The sequence below is a fragment of the Sus scrofa genome, chromosome 10 (genome assembly GCF_000003025.6).
Source record: "Sus scrofa isolate TJ Tabasco breed Duroc chromosome 10, Sscrofa11.1, whole genome shotgun sequence".
NCBI lineage: Eukaryota > Metazoa > Chordata > Mammalia > Artiodactyla > Suidae > Sus > Sus scrofa.
This window is the reverse complement of record NC_010452.4, coordinates 51,149,527-51,171,460: the sequence shown is the minus strand read 5'-3', so window position 1 is coordinate 51,171,460 and position 21,934 is coordinate 51,149,527. Positions and strand designations below refer to the sequence as shown.

The 21,934-nt window shown below is 39.2% G+C and overlaps 1 long non-coding RNA gene across 1 annotated transcript in view; it reads right to left on the bottom strand.

Moving 5' to 3' along the window:
• The window catches only part of LOC106505168, a 40,981-nt gene continuing 26,705 nt past the window's right edge, over positions 7,659-21,934 (bottom strand). The window contains exon 4 of the long non-coding RNA XR_001299309.2: positions 7,659-8,242. This is a non-coding gene — a long non-coding RNA (uncharacterized LOC106505168). The remainder of the gene's footprint in view (positions 8,243-21,934) is intronic.

The following is a 21,934-nucleotide window of genomic DNA, read 5'->3' as shown; positions in this document are numbered from 1 at the left end:
ATCCAGCAGCCACTGGCCTGGGCACTGAAAGGAAGATGACCTAGTGTGGCTCCTAAAGCCTGCTGAGCATGAAAGTCACCTGAGAATCACTCTTATAAATTCTGTGAACCCCTCCTGGGCTGCTCCCCACCATTTGAATCCACTGGGCTTGGAAGTGGAGCCTCAGGAATATGCGCATGCATGTGCGTGTGCGTGTGCGTGTGCGTGTGTGTGTGTGTGTGTGTGTGTGTGTATTCTCAGGGTTCTCCAGAGAAATGAACCAATAGAGAATGATACATATAGATAGATAGATAGATAGATAGATAGATAGATAGATAGATAGATAGATAAGAAGGAAGGAAGGGAGGAAGGAGAGAAAGAAAAAGAGAAAGAATGTAGGAAGGAGGGAAGGAAGGAAGGAAAGAAGAAGAAGAAAGAAAGAAAGAAGAAGAAGGAAGGAAGGAAGGAAGGAAGGAAGGAAGGAAAGAAGGAAGAAGGAAGAAAGGAAAAGGGAGAGAGTGAAAGGGAAAGAAAGAAAAGGAAGGGAAAGAAAGAGGGAAAGAAAAAATATAGAGAGACGTATATATACCCACATATACATATATATGTATGTGTATATATGTTTAACAGGATAGATAGTGGGAAAGATAGAAGGTAGATATATGGGTCGTATTGATTCTGTTTCTCAAAATCCCCTAACTAGTGCCATCCCCACATGGACAAGCAGCAGAGTTCCACAGCCTACCTTGTGTTTTCCCTCTCCATCATCAAATAGGTCCAGTTACCCGGGGCTCTCCAGGAATGAGAGCACATTGCATGAGCTGTAACTCCAGTCCTCAGAAATGCTCCTACTCACCGTTGCACAGGTAAACCACTGTTTCCAGTGGTGTTAGGATGACCCTGCACGTCTTTCCTGGTCCCGATCCTTCGGCTGGCTGTCTCGGCGGCAGTCACGCCATGCACCGCAGGTCTTCCGCATCCACATGCTTTACACACTTCATGGTCCAAGATATGTCATTGTGGTCATGTTTCTGAGGCATGATTTAAAAGATGAGCCTGGCATTAAGAGCGGTCACTTGGCTGGTGAGTGAACTTTTCTGACTGCCAGATCCTGTGTTCTAAAACAACTGGGATGCTCCCGGCTTGACTGTCTAAGTCAGTTTCTTTATAAAATCTGTTCGTGAAAAGAAAGCTGACTGCTTGTGTGGATGAAGAAAAACGAAGAACCCCACAGAGGCTAAGAAAGCCATGGTTCTCAGGCAGAAGTAAAAGGTAATTTGTATAAATTAAAGAATGGACTCCCCCTCTGGACAGAATTATATAGAGAAGGGGTCATATGTATTTGGTAGTTATACTTTCCCAGTATTTAAAGGCATGGAATTTAATGATAGTGCAGTATTTGCAAATGTAGTGAGTAGTCCATTTCATCAACAGGGCACATCTTTCATACTATTAAGAGTCTGCTTTCATATTGCTTTCTCCCAGATCCACAGGTCAAAAAATCAGGAATGTCATCTTACTGAGGTCTCTGTGGTCTGGGTCAGGGATTTGATTTTGTAGCTCTCATATTTTACAAGGCTGTCCTAGACCCATTGGGAATCATGAAAACCGTAAACTTTTGGAATGACGGGACAAGGAAATTCACGTTTATTGAGTACTGTCATGTGCCAGATAACGTGCAGATTTGTCACTTCAGTTGAATTACTATCCCAGATTTGTTAATGAAAAGAAAACTTGCTCTGGGCTGGGCCACATTTAGAATTTAGAGGTAACTTCAAGTCCAATTGATTCCAAAATTCATACTCTTACCAACACATAATTCTGCCTCTGATAAAGTGCTAAGTAGCTGCTCATTAATCAACTGTAAATGGGGAATAGCATGATATGTACACTTGGAGTGGAGTCGTGTGATCACATATACCCAGAACCTTTTTATAGATCGTAGAGAATTTGTGTATCTACTCCCTGAAGGAAAAGAGAATAATTGAGGTTGGAAACAGCTTAACCCCAAGTCATAAAAATCGCTGACATGGGAAACTAAGAGGAAAACAGTTGCCCTTAGTGGGGAAAAGGTTGTGTGCCCCTGGAACAGACAATGTGGGGAAGGAATGTCTTCAACCTCAAAAAACATGAGTGCTTGAACACACTTTAATTTCACTAATATTGGTTTCTGGGAAAGCAAAGTAATTACAAGTCTTCACTGGTTCAGTACAACTCTTTTAAAAGGTGAAATAATTTATATCTCTTCCCCACCCCCCAACCACACACCTACACACCTCATGGACACGCAGCTTGGCTTCTTATCAATTAGTAGGTACCCCGTGGCTGCCCAAACTGGTATGGAAATGACATTCTTCTGTTTTCCCTCTTTTCCATGGGGCTTCACGTATTCTATAAATAGCAGGAGAAGTAATTATATAGGTGGGCATTCATTATTGGGTCAACCCTTGGAATAGGATAGAGAAATGTGCTAAAGCAAGGAAAGATTTGCTTGCAGGAATGCCTGGAAACTGAGCGTGGTATGCACTTCGTAGTAGCATAAACCATATATCTGGCTTATTTTTGTATATTGTACCTGAGTGGGTGGGATGATGTTTGCATTCTTTTCCACTTCTGAGCTGTCCGGTGTCATCTGGTCTGTACATGCTAGGAAGTGCTGCGAGGTGGGTGTGTGTGTGTGTGTGTGTCTATCCCCTTTTCTAGCATCTGCCGTTCACTCCGAGCGGAAGCCTTTACCATTGCGAAACTGTCACCGGCCGTCTTTGGAACACACGTGTACATTCCACAGGTCAACCAAATGGCCTTGGCGACTGCATGATGCCTTTTGTTTAAAAGAAATCCGAGTGGCAGTCCCATGCTCCCCATCCAGCAGCACTTTATACTGTTAACTGTGGCAGCTGAAAAGTGAAGCTCAAAGGATTTTTTAGAAGCTGCTGCCCCAGCAGGTAACATTCTGGGGTTGGTTCTTTTTGTTGTTGTGTGTGTGCTTTTTACTTTTTTTTTTTTTTTTTTCTGCTGTTTAAAATGTCCAAACCTTCTCGCTTGGCTAGACCTTTCTTCGCTAATGCAGCTTCTAAGCTGCCATCATCTCGAAGGGATGATTTAAACAGCAAACAGAAAAAAAGCAGCTTAGGGGAGAAGATTCTGAAAACTGGGAGTGAAGGAAATTTGGTCAAACAGCAGCAGGTGCAAACGGCAGCCACCTCTGCCCAGAGGAAGACTTCGCCGCACAAAGGTAATGTTTTAAATCAGCTGTTTTTCTTAGCTTTGGCTTAGAAACTTCTTTCTTAATAATACTGCCACGTAACTGGGATGAGACTGGTTTCAAAAACTTAGCCATTTGTGTGAGTCTGGCATTTCTGCAGTTCTCGGGTGTGTTGCTAAAATAACCGTAATTAGGAAGATGGAGGTGATACAACTTTCTTTCATTAATTAAAAGAATGACAAAAGAAAAACTGATTGCTTTCACTTCTCTTTGAGAATGAGAGATTTTATTCTTGGTTGTGTTTTATAATCTTTCTTAATCCAGTTATATTTACATGAATTTTCTTTTATATTGCTTATCGATATGAAAGGAAACCAAAAAAGACAGAATATGTTCTAAAAATACATCATTAATTAGCAAAAGATTTTTTTTGCATGCTTAGTTTTTTGCAGTCTCTTTTAAAAATGAGTATATCTGAAATGATAATCTAAGCGATATGGTTCCTGGCCAAGCGTGACAAAAATCTCTGGAGCATTAAAATGAGGCTTTTCAGGTAATGATCAGAATGTTTCACTGAGCAAAGAACATTTGACCTGGAATTGAGAAATGTGGTAACCAAATAAAGCTATCTATTATTTGTGTGTCTATAATCACAAAGGGCAATGAAACCATAGCTTAAAATATCATAATAAGCTCCACTATACCAAGAACTACATATTAAATCACCAAGCAACATTTATAATAGTTCTTTTAATACATTTTGAGCTCTCTGCCAAAAATGTAATATTTGGCCCCATGATTTTATGCTAAAATAAAAAATTGTTTTAATATTCTCGTTCTTATAATTGGAAGTTTTTATTTTATAGAAAAAAAGTTTATCATATAATTTTAATCCTGACCTCTTCTCTATTAAAAACTGTCACCCATGAATATGCAGTGATACATTTTTGGGCAAGGTGCTATTTCAAGGATGCAATTATCTGTCCAGAAATTTTTCATTTTGTCCTTAATCTGGCTTATTATTGTTTTATCCACTATTATCAATGAAATGTTTGCACAAAAACTATTTTGTTAACCAAAATCCTTTATAAAAGGCACATACACTGAACACTTAAGGACTTTAAAAGTGCTGATGGAAGCTGCCTTGAAAGGCTGAATGTTGGCTACTTGAAAGGAAAGTTTTCTTTGATGGTATAATATGTGTAAAATTCTTAAATTATTCTAAAAAGGAATGTCGGTCACCCAACCTGAAGAGTATCCAAACATTTATATGGGGCATATATCTGTGCCTGTGTAATGTGTGCTGGGGAGGGAGATTTTGAACAAGCAATCGAAGGCTAAACGTTTCTTTCAAAGATTATTCAAAACACTGACCTTCTTTTCAGCAACCTTTGGAGGTTGAATAGACTTAGTGGGTGAAAAACAGGTTTTCTTTGATAGCAGACTTGGTTTGGGGTTAGTTAAAAGTTATTAGAAACCGAGAATGATTAACGGACAAGGTCAACATAGACAATGCATATTTTTGTAAAAAATAAACCAGGGGAGGTGTTAAAATAATGCAGTGGTGTCTCCTTTGAGTCTCCCAAGAGTCCACAGGCTGTGCAAAACTTCCACTTCAGGAATCTTGGAATTGGCTGTAGTACTGGATTATTTGAAACGACAAAACTCATTAGAATGTATGTTTGTTTTGCTTTTTAATCAGAGTCCTTTTTCTCATGGCCGCACGTCATATCCCGTAGAACCAATAGAAACCTTTAATTGCTGGAGAATAGGGCTAAGCCTCTCCTTATAGGCTGGTTGTGTTGTATTAGGCTCTTTCCTGAAGTGGTCATTACGAGATCAAGAAATCCAAACAGGAGTCATGCCGTCTTGGGTTGTGTTGAGTTGGTGTGCCTTCTTACTCGTGGCGTTAGGATCTTAGTGTTAGTTCTTTAGAATGTTTATTTCATTTGATCCACAAGGTTTAGCTTAGTCTCTTTATGTAGGTTCTCGTGGATGTGACTTCCTTTTTTTTGCCCTCTCGGGTAATTCGTCTGGTAATGTAAGTGTATTCTGGTACCTTTTAACTTTTTTTTAAAGTGAATCTCTCATGTAGTTTATTTCTTAAATTCGTGCTGTGAGCTTTCCCCTTTACCTCTTTTCCATACACCCCCTCTATCTCTTGAATGTTATCTTCTGTGCTTTTGGTTTCTTATTAGAAAGTAGATAACAGCTTTTTCCTTATCACCATTAAGACTTCCATGGTTTATCTAAAGGCTACTTCTAAAAGTTGAAAATCAATAAAAATTTTCATTACTAAGCCAAAAAGTGTGCTATTATCATTTTCTTTTTTTTTTAATCTTTAATAATCACTTTAATTTTTCAGGTACTCAACCTCTGGACATTTTAGCACTCCCCGAGAAATTAAACACTCTCATATCCCTTCCATAAAATGGGAGGAAAAGTATGACACAAAACATTTACTAGTTTCTCACAAAAACACGTACGTGGTAGGAATACCATAAAGACTAATTGAGAAATTAATTTTTTATTTTATTATATGTATTTATATCATTTTATATATATTTGCTTTTTAGGGCTGCACCCACAGCATATGGAGGTTCCCAAGCTAGGGGTCTAATCGGAGTTACAGCTGCCAACCTACACCGCAGCCACAGCAAAGGAGGATTTAGGATTTGAGCTGCGTCTGTGACCTCACCACAGCTCATGGCAATGCCAGATCCTTAACCGACTGAGAGAGGCCAGGGATCGAACCTGCAACCTCATGGTTCCTAGTCGGATTCGTTTCCACCATGCCATGATGGGAACTCTGAGAAATTAAAATTTATCTTAAAACCAACTTTAGTCAGGAAGACTTCTTCACAGACAAATAAGTGGTTATGTATGTAAATCCTGAATACATTACACTGTGTTCCCCCTTTTAGTTATGGACTACTCCAGGAAGATTTAGCTACATAGCCTTAAAACTCTTTTTGGTTTTAAGGCTCCTCTCCCCAGCATTTCTAGTTCTCCCAAGGACAGTATAGATCTGATCCTATTCATAAAGTTCCTTTACTTCCAGATACTTCTCTGTATTCCTCAGTCCTTCTGCCCTACCCTTTGCTGACTGATTTCTAGAACCCCTTGGCAAGTCTGTCTCCTAGAGTCCATTCCCAAAAACTTCCTAAGAAAAGCTAATTGGGAAGTAAACTTTCTGAGTTTTTACATGTCCAAAAAAATATCCTTCTTCTCTTTTCCCATATCAACAATAGATGGGGCAGGCATAGAGGTTTAGACCCCAAATAATTTTTCCTTCATAATAGTAAAGGCTTTTCTCTGCTACTTTGTAGGATCAAGAAGTGTTGACGAGACGCCCCGTGTCATTCACACATTCCTTTGTAGGTGATTTTTTTCTCTCTCTTGAAGCTCTGAGGATATCCTCTTTATCCTTGATGTTCTGAAATTTCTCTGAAGCATTGAAAAATGTGGGGTTCTTCCTGTTCACTTTCACTGGATACTTGATGAGCCCTTTCAATTTAAGGAGGAATAGTCTTCATTTCTGGGAATTTTTTTTTATTAATTCTTCCCATAATGTCTTCCTCTGTATTAGCTCTAATTTTCTCTTTATGAATCTCCTGTGAGTTGGCTGTTAAATCTAGTGCATCCATTTTCTCATACTTATCTTCGCTTTATGTTTTTTAAGCTCTGTATGTTCTAGGTTTTTTTTCAACCTCATCGTTCAACTCTTCTACTGTCTAATTTTGATCATCATCATACTTTTAATTTCCAGGAAGTCGTTCTTTATTTTGAGGCCAGAATACCTTGGTGTTATTTTCTGGATATAAGCAGTATATCTGTGGGCTTGATCTACCTGATATAGTTGTGTTTGTCTGTGTCAGCTTGATGGTATGACTCATCCATGTTTAACGCTGCAAAGAACCACGTCACTGTGATGTTTCTGTGCTTTTCATTCTGAGCCAATAGTCCACATTGGCCCCTAGAAGAGAAGAGTTTGGCAGTCAACACTCTTTAGGGCTGCAGCATTAGTGTCTACTTTTCACCCAGGAAGAACTTTCTTCATGATGAAAAGACAACACATGGAAGAGGCATGTTGAAGTGTATACTGATATGTGCCAACAATTTTATTCAGAATCCAACCTCTGAGAATGTGATGTTTCTTCCTAAGTTTTCTGTGCGCCCCTGAATTTTGTTTAGGTACATTCCCTCAAGTCGTTTTGTCCTGATTTTATTCATTTATGTAGCCTCTTGACTCTTTTAAATAAAGAAAAGCATTTTCTTCACAAGTAGCAGGAGCACGGAGCACTGACCACTAGCGTGGTTTGAAAAGATAGCTTCTGGAGTTCCTAAGGTGGCTTCGCAAAAATGAACCCAACTAGTATCCATGAGGAGGCAGGTTGGATCCCTGGCCCCACTCAGTGGTTTATAGATTTGATGTTACCGTGAGCTGTGGTGTAGCTTGCGGACACGGCTCAGATCTGGTGTTGCTGTGGCTGTGGTGTAGGCCAGCAGCTGTAGCTCTGATTCAGTCCCTAGCCTGGGAACTTCCATATGCTGCATGTATGGCCCCAAAAAGCTGGAAAAAAAGCTTCTGCCTCCTATCCTGCTGTGTATTTGTAATGGAGATGATGATAGCATCTAAGCTCTGTTGAGCTCATCCTATATGCCCAGCACAGTTCTAAGCACACTAATATATGGTCCTATAGAATCCTTACAACAATCCTGTGACATCCATAGTTTGCAGATGAGAAAACTGAAACACAGAGTTTCAGTTATTTTCCCAACGTAAGGGAGACAGGAAAAGATAGAACCAGAATTCCAATTCTGGTACCTTTGACTCCTGAACCCTGTACACACTTCACCACTACTAAAGCACCTTCCTAGACAGAAAAACAATTCTTTCATCGAAGATGTTATTAAGAATTCATCAAAACCTGACATTAGATGGTCTGGTCCCTGAAAATAATTGTCTGGTGACATTCTGTAGTTCAGAGTATGCTCTTCTGTTTTCATCCTTTTGATTTGTTGCCCAGGGTTGCTGTTTCTCAGACAAAGCAGACACTGAAAGAGGAAGAGAACAAATTTCAGAGTTAATAAATATATCACAAGACTGCAAATGTTTTTTTCTAATATTAGGACATGAAAGGAAGCACTGAATGTAGGACCTTGTGATCCCAAGGTCCTGGCCTGCAGGCTTGAGTGTGTACACACATGCACACACACACACACACACACACACACACACACGCGGATGGAAACACAAATACTCTGCATACAATTCAAGAAAGACTCTTCCATCACATATAACCTGGTGGTCCACATACAAGCCTGTAGGCCAGAAATCACTCAAGTCTAACTCTTTTCTAACACAGGCCCCCTCTGTGGCCTTGAGCAAGGCAATTATCTTTCCTGACTGAGTTTCATCAACCATTAAAGAATAATAATATGCGGTTTATGGGGAGAAGTTGTAGTGAGGATTAATGACTTAGTTACTGTGTGTCCAGAGCTTTCAAGAGCACATGGGCTGCAAGAATATCTAAGTCAAGCCCCACAGGTTTCTCTGTTTACCTTCATTTGTTGTGGAAAATAGAAATGTATTTTTTGGAGTTCCCTCTGTGGCTCAGCAGGTTAAGAACCCAACATGATGTCCATGAGGATGTGGGTCTGATCTCTGGCCTCACTCCGTGGGTTAAGTATCAGGTATTGCTGCAAGCTGCAGTGTAGGTCACAGATGCAGTTCAGTTCCTGTGTTGCTGTGCTGTGATGTAGGCCAGCTGCAAGCTGATTCAACCCCTAGCCCAGGAACTTCCATGTGTCACAGATGTGGCCCTAAAAAAAAAAAAAAAAAAAAAAAAAAAAAAGAGGAAAGAAAGAAAAATATTTTTTCACAGATATCACACCAGGAAAACTCCATAGTCAACCCTGGATGGCATGCCCTACACTATTCTGAATGCACAAGGGGTAACCTCATAGGCATCTTATGACAAATCATAGCCCATCTCGGCTGGGGCTGTCTCTGGATACCTGGAGTCTAAAGTCAAATAGATGAATAACCAGGGCACAAAAAGGGTGTTTTCTCTCTCTGCAAGTGTTCAGATACTGGATACTGCTGATGACTGCAGTGACATGAGGACCTTGTACGTTGCACTTGTGCGCAGGAACGCGTCATGGACGGTCATCATGTCTAGAGGTAGGCAGCGTCACTAAGAGGTGTACTCAGTGGCCTGCTTTTACCTGTACCAAGCTGATCAGTAGCAGTCGTCACCACTGGTAGGGCCCGCACTTGGTCTAGTACTTTCTAGAAGCAGCAATGGGTTTGTACTGATCGTGGATGTTCCTTTATCTGATTGTCTTTGTGACCAACATCACTCACTTTTGAGGGGCGCTGAGGTCCAGTGTACAGTATTTCCCCAACAAGGCCACGGTAACATGCTCACACAGTTACGCAAATCATACCTTTGGATCTTTATTGCTACCATTTAGTCCACAGTTATGCATTGTTTGTATGGGTCAGTAAGTCTCTCTCCAAACTATTAACTGAAACTCACATGGCCTTCCATGGACGATCATTTTACAGATGAAATCTAAACATACTTAATGCTGCTTACCAGTGTTTATTGGCAGTTTTTCTCCAACCAGACACAGTACGAACTTTGACTGTGTTAATATTGAAAATGACTAAGTTCTTCTAGAGTTCTCCTTGTTCTCCTTGATGAATCTTATCTATGTTTGTCTTATCTACCTAGTAATAGATGGATGAGAAATAATAAATATAATGGTGTTCCCATATTTCCTTTGCTTACTTGATTCTGTAAGGTGTAATATGTCAGAAAAAGAGTATGAAGCTACCTCTTGAAATTAATCTGGGGTTATCTTTGTGTTAATCCATGTATTATTAGTTACTTTGGCATATTCCCTTTATCCTAGAGACATCAATAACTTACAAGTCTGATCAAAAATGAAGTGAACCTGCATCTGAGATGCATGGGCCACTGAGAATAAAAGAAAATTAACAGTCTCAGAATTGTAGAGTGAGATAAAACTTTAAAATTATCTAATGTACTCTCTTTTATTTAATACATGTGGAAAAAGCCTAGAGTTACTTCTTGCGATCAAGACTAAATGTGCACTGCTTGAAACAATGTCTTTGAACTCAGTGCTTTTTTCCTTTTCCAATACCCTTCATGGAAAAGGCAAAAACTGCTAGCCTTATGAGGTTTCCTTCAAATGTTCTCTTCTTTAACATGGACTTATACTGACCTCTGATATCTAATGTCTCTTGTTCTGTGCAATATACACTCCTAGTTCTCCGCTGTTACTTGCTTCCTCCGAGTTCAAGATGACTGGGCAGTGAGTGGGCAATGGTTGTGCTGATTCTTTATTGGATATTACACATGTAGCTAAGTTTTAATTGGAGCTCATTTAATGCTAAAAAGTTGTGAGCACTATCTCTTATTACGTTTATGTTAGTTTATGTTTGTTTGCTTATCTCTGATGACCCTGATAAAGAAATGTTTTTCTTAGCTTGGTAAACTTAGAAAATCATAAGGTGATCTTCTACTTCTCCTTTATAGAGTTGAAAGCGAAAGTAACAAACTCTATTTTCCCAACTCTTTTTCTGAAATCTGTATTATTCAGTACCTAAAACTTAGACCTGTGTCCCAGTGAAATTTTTCTTCTATAAAGAGCTCAAGAGGAGTTTCCTGTGGTTTAGCAGCTAAGGATTCAGCATTGTCACTGCTGTAGCTCAGATTCAATCCCTGGCTTGGGAATTCCCACCAAAAGCAAACAAACAAAAAAGAGCTTAAGAGATGGTATACAATCACATATGGGAAACTTTGCCTACTTCAATAGAATATTTTTCTACCTGAGCTAGTTTTTCACTTTCATTCCTTGTACTTGGATTTTTACTTCCCTGTGTGTACTGCATCTAACTTTAAGTTGTCAAAGTTAAACAATTGAGCCAGCTTATCTTCAAAATCCTTCTATTCCATTGGATTTATTTAAGCAATCAGAATTTGACATCTGAAAAAAAAAATCAGAATTAGTACAGATGAAAGAGTGTGTGGTTACCTTGTTATTTGGGGATAGACATAAAAATTCTCCCAAGGTAATAAATTATCTCTGTGTATCATTACATGCTGTGTATGTTCTTAAGAATAGTTTCATTCATCTTGGCCATTTAGGAGCAAACTACCCAGAGTCTGTACTTGTCTGTCTGCCTCTAAGACACTTAGCTCTTCTATAATCACATAATACCAAGCATCTTAGCTCATGGCCAGATATGGGTAGAATAAGTGTCTGGGAATTTGAAAATCTATAAAGAAGAAGGGCCCTCTTCTTGGTGATGATGCTATACTTGGTTAACTATTATGGTTTCTTGAGTTAATGATCTCTAGGGTCTTCAGCCAAAAACTCTACCTCTGTGATTTTCTCCTCCTTTTTGCAACAGGAAAAAACAACTTAAATGATTTAGGTTCATATTATTTTCCATGTTTTCAAAATGTACAACTATATTACCAAAATAGAGAAAGCCACAAATAAGAATCCTTTCTTAAATAAGAAATCTAAGTTGAATATATCTGTCAAGAATATAATTTTTGTTATATTTTTTATTTCTTGATAATTTATCTTTACAAATATACAACTTGGGCTTTAGAGGAAATTCATTTTAAAAATATAATTACTTACTTGGTCTACAGAATATTGTGCTTATATCTGACAGTTTATCATATGCATTATGAATATGTGTAAGATTATGCTGATTATATTACATACATTCATTATTTTTAAGTTAATAAACTTAAGTCCCATTTGAATATATGTTAGATATACATTACATAGACCTTTTGAGCCAGTGTTTTAATACTTGATCTTGGTGATTAGGTTGTTTTCTGATAATATAATTGCTATAATGCCTTAACTCAGTTAATTAAAAAAAAAAAACCTCATTGACAATCTACTCTATGTCTATTATTGTGCTAAATACTAGAAGAAAATTTTGTAAAACCCTAAAACATGGTTCTTGATTTTGAGAAAGAGCATACAATGCCTGATATCCAGGTTATTTGATCTAAATAGAATTCTCTGAATAGATGTATGTACAAAATTGAAATGAGTGCATGGAAAAAGCAGGCAGGCTATTTCCCCCAGGCAGTAGGTGTTTACTAGGTAGGAGAGAAAGTATTATGAAAGACCATGTTGCATTTAGAAAAGGGCAAAGTAGACTGGTGCTGACAGAGTGAAAGAGAACTAGGAAAAAGGATGGAGGGAGGGAGAAGGCTACTTGGAATGATTTCAGAAGATAAAAGCATGTTCATTTTTCATTCCTTCAATGAATAGTTTTGGGGCCGTTACGATTTGTCAGTTATTCTTCCAGGCTCTAACCAAGTTGAAGGCCATGGTAAATGAAGCCATAGAGAGTAATAAGAAGAAAGGCAAGGAACTGAGAAAGTCAAAAGTTCTAGTCATAATATGAATGTGGACCAGCTATTCAATGTTTCAACAGGTGATGCCAGAGAGGAAGTTAGAAATGTGATTTAGAGATCAGGGCAGCGGCTGCTGATACAAGTAAGTGGATCATCAATATATAAATACCATTTAAAGCCATGAGACTGGATGAAATCACCTATAAAGGGTCTAGAAAAGAGAATGTAGCCCAGGGCTGAGGACCCCAGAGCATCCCAACATTCAAGGGTCTAAGCAGGGGCAGAGGCAGGACCAAAATCTTAAGGCTCATACACCAACTTGAGTATATTCTTTTAAAACTCCAGACTAGAGCATTCTAAACATTCCTGTCTGAGGAAAAACAAATGCATTCCTACCTACCCCTCTGTGGATGTAAACAAATACCCCAGGTAGGAATTTTCTTTGAAATGTTTTACATTTAAAGTTATGCAACCTTGAACTCTATCCCATGCTATATTGCTTATTTAATATAAACATCATATTCAACTGAATTAACATCAGAATTAAAAGGTTTTTGACAGTGTTATCCACAAAAAGCTCCCACATCATGGGAAGGCCCCCTATTCCATTTTAAGAAGAGTCAGCAATGGGGAGCCACTAAGTGACTTTCAACATCCTTTGATTTTTATTTGCAATTTAATATTTGTATCACAGATTTATTTTATATAGTTTATTACTGTTTAGCTGACTATTCTTCATACATTCCTGAAGAGTGGCATTTTCCGTTTTTCGATTATGAACTTCTTTCTCAGAAGGTGAGGGCTCATTTGCTACTTCTATTTCTAGCACAACGTAATGTGAAATTTTTTATGATGAAACTTCTATTTTCTTTCTTTGAGATTTATGAGGAAGCATCTTGAATATTGCCCTATTAAAGTTATTTCACAAAGATTTTTAAATAGCTATATCTAGAAAACTCAACAACAAATAATCCTGGAAACAGTACGTAACAGATGTTCAGAGAATGCTCTCCCAGGAGAGCAAAGATAAAAACACTGGATTTTTAAGAAATGCCATCTATATCTTTGTAATGCCTGGTTAATCTGACAGAAAAGTAAAGGAATTCCTCAGAGGCCCCCCAAAGGTAAAAAACAAGAAAGCTTCAATGCAAAGGCATAACTGAAAGCCAGAGCCATCGTTTGCTGTAATGGTCTCTGTCCATCCCCTGTGGCCCAAGAAATCTTAATAGACATATGCGGTGGAGAAGAAGGAAATCATGAGAGTTCCTGTTGTGGCTCAGCAGGTTAAGAACCCAACATAGTGTCCGTGAAGATGCGTGTTCAATCCCTGGCCTTGCTCAGTGGATCTGGTGTTACTGCAAACTGCAGTGTAGGATCTGGTGTTGCTGTGGCTACGGCATCACCCAGCCTGGGAACTTCTACCTCCAGGTGCAGCCCTAAAGAGAAAAAAAAAAAAAAAAAATCGCAATGAAAGGAGGAAGGAAAGAAGTAAATTGTGGGTGGCAAGAAGAGTAGTAGTCATAGTAGCACCCTCTATATAATCAGGTTGATGCCATCATTGGATAAACAAGGAAAAATACTAGAGGGGGCTCCCTTGGAGGAAGTTCTTGACTCAGACCAGCTCTGTGTGGAGAAGAATAAAGAAAGGGATGTTCTGGAAGTTCCCATTCTGGCTCAGTGGTAGTGAGCCTGACTAGTATCCATGAGGATGCAGGTTTGATCCCTGGTCTCACTCAGTGGGTTAAGGATCCAGCTTTGCTGAGAGCTGTGGTGCAGGTTGCAGAGATGGCTCAGATCCCACATTGCTGTGGTTCTGGCATAGGCCAGCAGCTATAGCTCCAATTCAACCCCTAGCCTGGGAACTTCTTGCGTCACATGAGCCCCTAAAAATGCAAAAGAAAGAGAAAGAAAAAAAGAAAGGGATGTCCTTAGGATGTCTGACCTTGTGTCTTCACTCACATAGCCTTGAGGCCTGAGCTTATGTGATTGTGCAGTAGAGAAAAATCCATACCCTCTCCTCTCCCCCAAAAAACCCAAAAGTATTATTTAATACGACTAGACTGGCAGTGTTCTCCAGCCGCCTAGTGTCAGAAGACTCAAATTCTCTTGGAAAGAATATACTTTATAGCCAGGTCTCTAAGAATTCCCACAGGTGAAAGTCCAAAAGCATGAGTACACAATAAAAATTCACTTAAATACATAAAGAAAAAAGTGACCATAACTAAGAATCAGACAAGGAAAAAAATTGCAGAATTTTGAAATATCTATAAATCACCAATATAAGGATTATCAGACATAAAATATGAAATAAGTGTGTCATATATATTTAAAGAACAGATTCTAACAAGAAAAAAAGTGGGAAAAAAAAGACTGGGTTTTAACGATATCGACCTGTAATATTTAAGCAGTAGATATTCTCGAAATGAAAAATATAATAACGAAAGTAAAAACTCAATGGATTTGTTAAATGGCTCGCTAGATACAATGAAGAGAGAACTGGAAAACTGAAAGATAGACTTTTAAAGTTCCTAATAATACAGCACCGAGAGACAAAATGATGGAAAATATGAAATAGGGGTTAAAAAAAAAATACAGACAATAGAGTGAGGAGCTGCAGCATAAGGCTAACTGGATGTTCAGAAGGAGATCAAATGAAGACTAAGCGAGAGGTATTCATTACTTAAAAAGATAATGGCTGAGAATTCCAGAACTGATGAAAAGACATTAATATCTGAAATCAAGAAACCAACAAGAAAGATGCATTGAAAAAAATCACCCAAAATCTAAACATGTAATTATGACAATTATTTAATTTTTATATCTATGGGGGTTATGATTGGGCAGCAGTTGATAGATTGGTATAACACAATGCATTAATTTTAATAAATTGTGTACTCTGTAGACCTGTCTATAGATAATGCATTAACATGTATTAGTTACTAGTTTTTATTATAATTGGTCCAAATACATGTGAGGAGTGGGTGTTTTCTAGCCACATCTTGCTTCTTGACCCAACCAGAAACACAGTAGTTAAAACTCTCAACATCAAGTGTAATAGCTACAACCTGTTTTCTCATGGGGATGAGGGGAGGAACATTAGGGCTAATTTGTTCAATTTTTGCTGTAAGCGTTTTCAACTCACTTGCATTTCCATATTATCAGATGAGAGAAAGGTTAGGAAAAGGGGAAACTATTTAGAGAACCATATGCAAATGAGCATTAGAAAATAGAATTCTAAGAGATCGTTATTTTATATTCAGAGCATGTGTATGCATCACTGAAAGTATATCTCTAGGGAATTCAACAAGTAGTCATGTTTCTTGAATGACATTGTAGTCTTGTTTATATTTTTAAGGATATTGCGATAATACCATGTCTTAAATATTCAAGAAAGTAGGTACTATATCTACTAAATAAATCTCTGTATGTGTTAGCATACCTACTGAGACCTGTTAAAGGGAACACAGGTCCATCATCCAGGGACTCAATACGTCCCTTAATAGATAATCCCCAATTACTGAATGTATTATAAAGCTTGTTTCTTTTCCAGTTGTCCATCTAAACAGCTAGACATTCTAAAAGCTGTGTAGATAATTATGTAATTCTCTACAGGTGGATTAAGAATATACAAAACATTGCAAGTTTTGTCTGTAAAACTTTCATTGGGGAAGAAAGTGGTTTGATAAGTGGTTTTATACTTTTTCATTTATACATTTAGAACTTTATCCAGCTGAACTTAATGCACTTAAAATAGACCATCCTAAGGCTAGCCTTTCTCTTTACACTTGTACTCAGATGATGTTCGTATTTCTCTAGATCTGAGCCTTAATTGTCTATGGAAATCAGCAAAAAAATATAAAAGAGGGTTGGCATTTTAAAATCTTTCTGTAGGAAGTTTCCATTGTGATACAGCAGAAATGAATCTAACTAGTATCCCTGAGGATGCAGGTTCGATCCCTGGCCTTGCTCAGTGAGTCGAGGACCTGGCGTGGCTGTGAACTGTGGTGTACGTTGCAGATGCAGCTCAGATTCCACAATGCTGTGGCTGTGGCATAGGCTGACTGTTGCAGCTCTGATTTGATCCCTAGCCTGGGAACTTCCAAATGCTGCTGGTGCAGCCCTAAAAAGAAAAAAAAAATCTTTCTTTATAACTTAATATTTTATTAAATATGTATCTTAGTGATTCCTTATTTTTTGTTTGTTTGTTAGTTTTTTAGGGCCGTACCCAAGGCATATGGAGGTTCCCAGGCTAGGGGTCAAATCGGAGCTGTAGCTGCTGGCCTATGCTACAGCCACAGCAACACCGCATCGGAGCCGCATCTGAGACCTACACCACAGCTCATGGCAATGCCAGATCCTTAACCCACTGAGCAAGGCCAGGGATCAAACCCAAAACCTCATGGTTCCTTGTCGGATTCGTTTCCACTGTGCTACGATGGAAACTCCTGATTTCTGATTTTGAAACACTTGTTTTGGGAAGTCATATTTCTGCTTTGTTGATCTTCTAATGCCAAAAAGTGAGTGAAAGATCACTCAGCCATGTATGGACTTACACAAGATGAAGAGCATATTTATACTGTGCTGAATGCTAAATGCCATGGGTTACCAGATGACTATAAGCATGAACCATGACTGCAGCAATGACCCTGAAAAGGCATTGCTGCCTACCATCATCAGAAAGTAGGAGAAAAATGTGGTGAGTGTTGAGGAAGGAATGAGGAAGTATGGTGCAGAAGGAGAGAGAAGAGAGATGAGAAAGATATATTTGGAAAATGACAAAAACGATAGAATATTTTTTGTTTATTATTTCACCATCTTTTAATTCAGCAGATTCCTTGATTAAGAAGTACTTCCTCAGCATTGCTTTTTATAAATGTTACTGAAAAGCAAAAGGGAAAATGTCTACTCTGTTTTAATAATAAAAACCCAATTTCAGAAGAGAGATATCTTGAGAAGCACTAATTTAGTGCAGACATCCTAAATGAGAGATTGCTCAATTCATCAAGAAATAAGAAATAAATACTGTTCTTTCCTAAATGTATAAGGCAAACATACATAATAATAACACCTTCATTCATGTACTGCTATTTAGATGTTTAATCTTGGGTTCTCAAGAACATGCTACCTTTGTAAGATTCATTAAGGGGCAGTGTGTGCTGCCTGACAAATATGGTCAAATAGCATCAAGGGTCATTAGGCCATTCAAAGGTCAAATGATAAGGGTCATTATTAAGTGGCCACCGCCACAGAAGCTGAAGCTGTGCTTCAGACACAGATAATTCAGCAGGACTTTGAAGAATGTTAGACGGGGTTAGAGACATGAACAGATTTATGATATCAAGGTAACTTTGGAAGCAGTTTGGAGGATTGGAAGATGGAGATTAAGAATACAGGCAGAGACGAAGTAAACCCAACAAAGACAGACAGGATGCTGTCAGAAAGAATACTTAGTTCTTCAAACATCACAGCGGCCTCAGATAAGCAAAATCAAGCACATTCACTTCATAAACAGTCAGCCGTGGTCTGAATTAAGGAAGGATCTTTGGGGCAGAAGAAAAGTGAAGGAAGCATGGCGGATGTCTTTAGACAACATTGGGATGAATGAAGGGTTTAGATGTCTATCTGGGGCAACCTTGTGGGTGGTGAGCCAATTCACAGGGCCGTGGAATAGGGGTGCCTGGCAATTTCCTCGAGGAAGGTGCTAAAACCAGTCAGGGCCATATGGAACGTGAGGTATCTGGAGAAGACCCAAGTAGATGTCCTGGAACCAGATGGATGTTCAGACACAACAGAAGGGTTCAGCACTGCATATACAAATTTGTGGAGCTGTCAGCTCGTTTGATCTTTGGCTATGGATAAAATTACCCAGAAAACATGTCAAAGGTTGAGAAGAGGAGCCTAGGGATTTAAGATAGTCTTATTCTAGCTACTGTGCTTTGGAAGTGGCAGTGATAACCCAAACCAACCTCGTGATATGGAAATAGTTCTGAGGACTGGGAGGCTGAGGGGTAAAGCCTCCTCCATTATGAGTGTGTCACATAGAGGCGTGGCCTCATTGTTCTTCCAGAGCAGAGCTGGGACCAACCAGGGCAAGTTAATGAGTGAGCTTTGAGCATCATAAAAGAGACCAAATGAACAGCTGGAATGCTACAACAGACAGACAGACAGACTGCCTTAGGAGGTAGTGAGCTTCCTAACATGAAGCCAAATGCCAGATGAGCAGTTTCTGCGTTAGGAGGGAAGCAGAATTCCATGGCTTATGCTGCTTCCTTCCACTCTCAGATTCTGGAGTAAACTGTGTACCATAACTGAATGATATCTTGCAAACTTAAGTATAACAAAGTGAGTGGATTGTTCCTATTAGAAGGTTGCAAGTTGTTTTTGAAAAATAAATATAAAACTGATGTGGGTGTTTCAGACATTTTCATTTTCTGTCTGTATTTACCTCCATCACCCCATTTATCTGATTTTTCTCCTCTCTCTTCCTGTCGTTCTTCATAAAGACACATCAGTAACTCAGTTTTTGTCATGGAAAGATGTCAAAGAAACCAAATAAAAAAAAGAAGAAAAAGAAAAGGGAGTTCCCATTGTGGTGCAGCAGAAATGAATCCGACTAGGAACCATGTGGTTGCAGGTTAAATCCTTGGCCTCGCTCAGTAGAGTAAGGATATGGCGTTGCTGTGAGCTGTGGTGCAGGTTATAATAAATATGCCTTGAAGACATTACGCTAGGTAAGAAGCCAGTCATTAAAAGACAAATATTGTATGGTTCCCTTTATATAACATACTTAGAATAGTCAAAATCATTATGACAGTAGTATAATGGTGGTTGCTAGAGGCTGATGGGGGAGGGAGGATGGGAGCTCAGATCTATCATTGCTCAGATCCAGCATTGCTGTGGCTGTGGCATAGACTGGCAGCCTATGATCTAGCATTGCTGTGGCTGTGGCATAGGTTGATAGCTGTAGCTCCGATTGGACCCCTAGCCTTGGAACCTCCATATGCTGTGGGTACGGCCCTAAAAAGCAAAAAAATTTAAAAAAGAGAAGAGTCACAAGAGGCTTGCTGTATTTTTTAGATTCCATATATGTGATATCATACAGTATTTGTCTTTCTCTGTCTGACCTATTTCAGACAGACACTGACTTATTCCACTTAGCGTAATACCCTCCAAGTCCATCCTTGTTGCTGCAAATGTCAAAATTTCATTCTTCTTTATGGCTGCATAATATTCCATTGTATATATATATCAACCACATCTTTATCCCTTCATCTGTTGATGGGCACTTAAGTTCTTAAGTGCGAGATTATTCAAAGCTGTTGAAGCATAAGGAGAGGGGAATGGATGGAGCTACTGGGATAGAGGAGGCTGGCCCAAAGGCCAGGGACACAGGCCTGACCTGCTTCCAGTCTCTTCCAAGCTGATCTTCAATACCACTGCTGCATGTCTTATAGGATTTCTGCCTCTGGTGAAAAGACATGTCATTGACATTTTTGTGACTTATTTTGGGCTTATTCTTTCCAGTTTCCTTCCTCCTCTCCATGAATAAAAGGCTCTTACCTTGTGTTTTGTGGTCTGGCCACTTCCTGGAGCCCAGCCAACTCATCCTTGTGTTTCTAGAACTTGAGGCTCAAGAACCTCAGGATGGAGGCAGATGAATCTTTTCTTTTAGTCTCTTGGGGAACCTCACCTGCCTCCAGGAATGCTGTTCGCTTCCAGGTGTACAGAGGAGCTCTTCCAACCTCCACAACATCCCTACTTTACAGAGAGGAGACTGAAGCTTAGAAGAGTTAAGTGCCTTATCTAGGGGTCTCAAAATTGGAGGGTTGCAACCTAAACTCAGGGTCCTCTCATCCCTGCTCTCCCTTGTCCTAACCAAAAACATAAAAGCCTGTTCTTATTATGCTAAGAGAACACTAGAAAAGGAGCTAGAGAGACTTGAAATCTTATGAGTTCAGATATTTTTTATAAGAAAAGAATGCCATCGTACTCCCAATAAGCCAGAATTGCTATTTAAAAAATTAATGGTAAAAATACTATTTAAATTAGATTCAGATGTAAAGGACTGTGAGGGTTGAGGGAAGAAGCATTACTTAGGGGAAAATTTGGCCCAAGAATTTGAACTGGGCCTTGGGGGTTTGGGGACTAGCCACCATTACAGGGGGGAAGCCCAGATGGAGTGGTGCTTGAGAGACCCTGAGAAGTCAGGCCACCTCTAGAGGGATGTTCTCACTATGCAGCTTTAACTTGACCTGTGACTTTCTAGGATTTCTCCCCAGCACAATCTAAGTCCCTTCCCTTTACCTTTTTCTTCTTTTTAGGGCCACAACCACAGCATATGGAAGTTCCCAGGCCAGGGGTCCAAGTGGAGCTGCAGCTCCTGGCCTACACCACAGCCACACAAGCCGTATCTGAGCCGTGTCTGCAACCAATAACACGGCTCATGGCAATACCAGATCCTTAATCCACTGGACAAGGCCAGGGATCAAACCCACATCCTCATGGATACTAGTCGGGTTCTTAACCCACTGAGCCACAACAGGAACTCCCAAGTTCATTCACTTTTTAAAATTTTTTATTATACTTGATTTACAGTGTTCTGTCAATGGCAAAGTGACCCAGTTATACATATTTATACATTCTTTTTCTCATATCATCCTCTATCATGTTCTATCACAAGTGATTTGATTCAGTTTCCCTGTGCTACACAGCAGGATCTCATTGCATATCCTCTCCAAATGCAATAATTTGCATCCACTAACCCAAAACTCCCAGTCCTCCCCCTCAGCAACCACAAGTCTGTTCCCCATGTCCATGAGTCTGTTTATTTCTGTAGATAAGTTCATTTGTGTCATATATCAGATTCTAGATATAAGTGATATCATATGGTATTCATCTTTCTGACTTACTTAGTATAAGAGTTTCTAGTTCCATCCATGTTGCTGCAAATGGCATTATGTTGTTCTTTCTTATGTCTGAGTAATATTCCATTGTGTATATGTACCACATCTTCTTAATCCATTCATCCGTCAATGGACATTTAGGTTGTTTCCATGTCTGGCTATTGTGAATAGTGCTGCAATGAACATAGGGGTGCATGTATCTTTTTCAGTGAAAGCTTTGTTTGGCTATTTGCCCAAGAATGGGATTGCTGGGTCATATGGGTAGTTCTATATTTAGTTTTCTGAGATACCGCCATACTGTTTTCCATAATGTTTATACCAATTTACATTCCCACCAACAGTGTAGAAGGGTTGGTTCCCTTTTCTCCACACCCACTCCAGCATTTGCTATTTGTAGACTTACTAAAGATGGCCATTCTGAC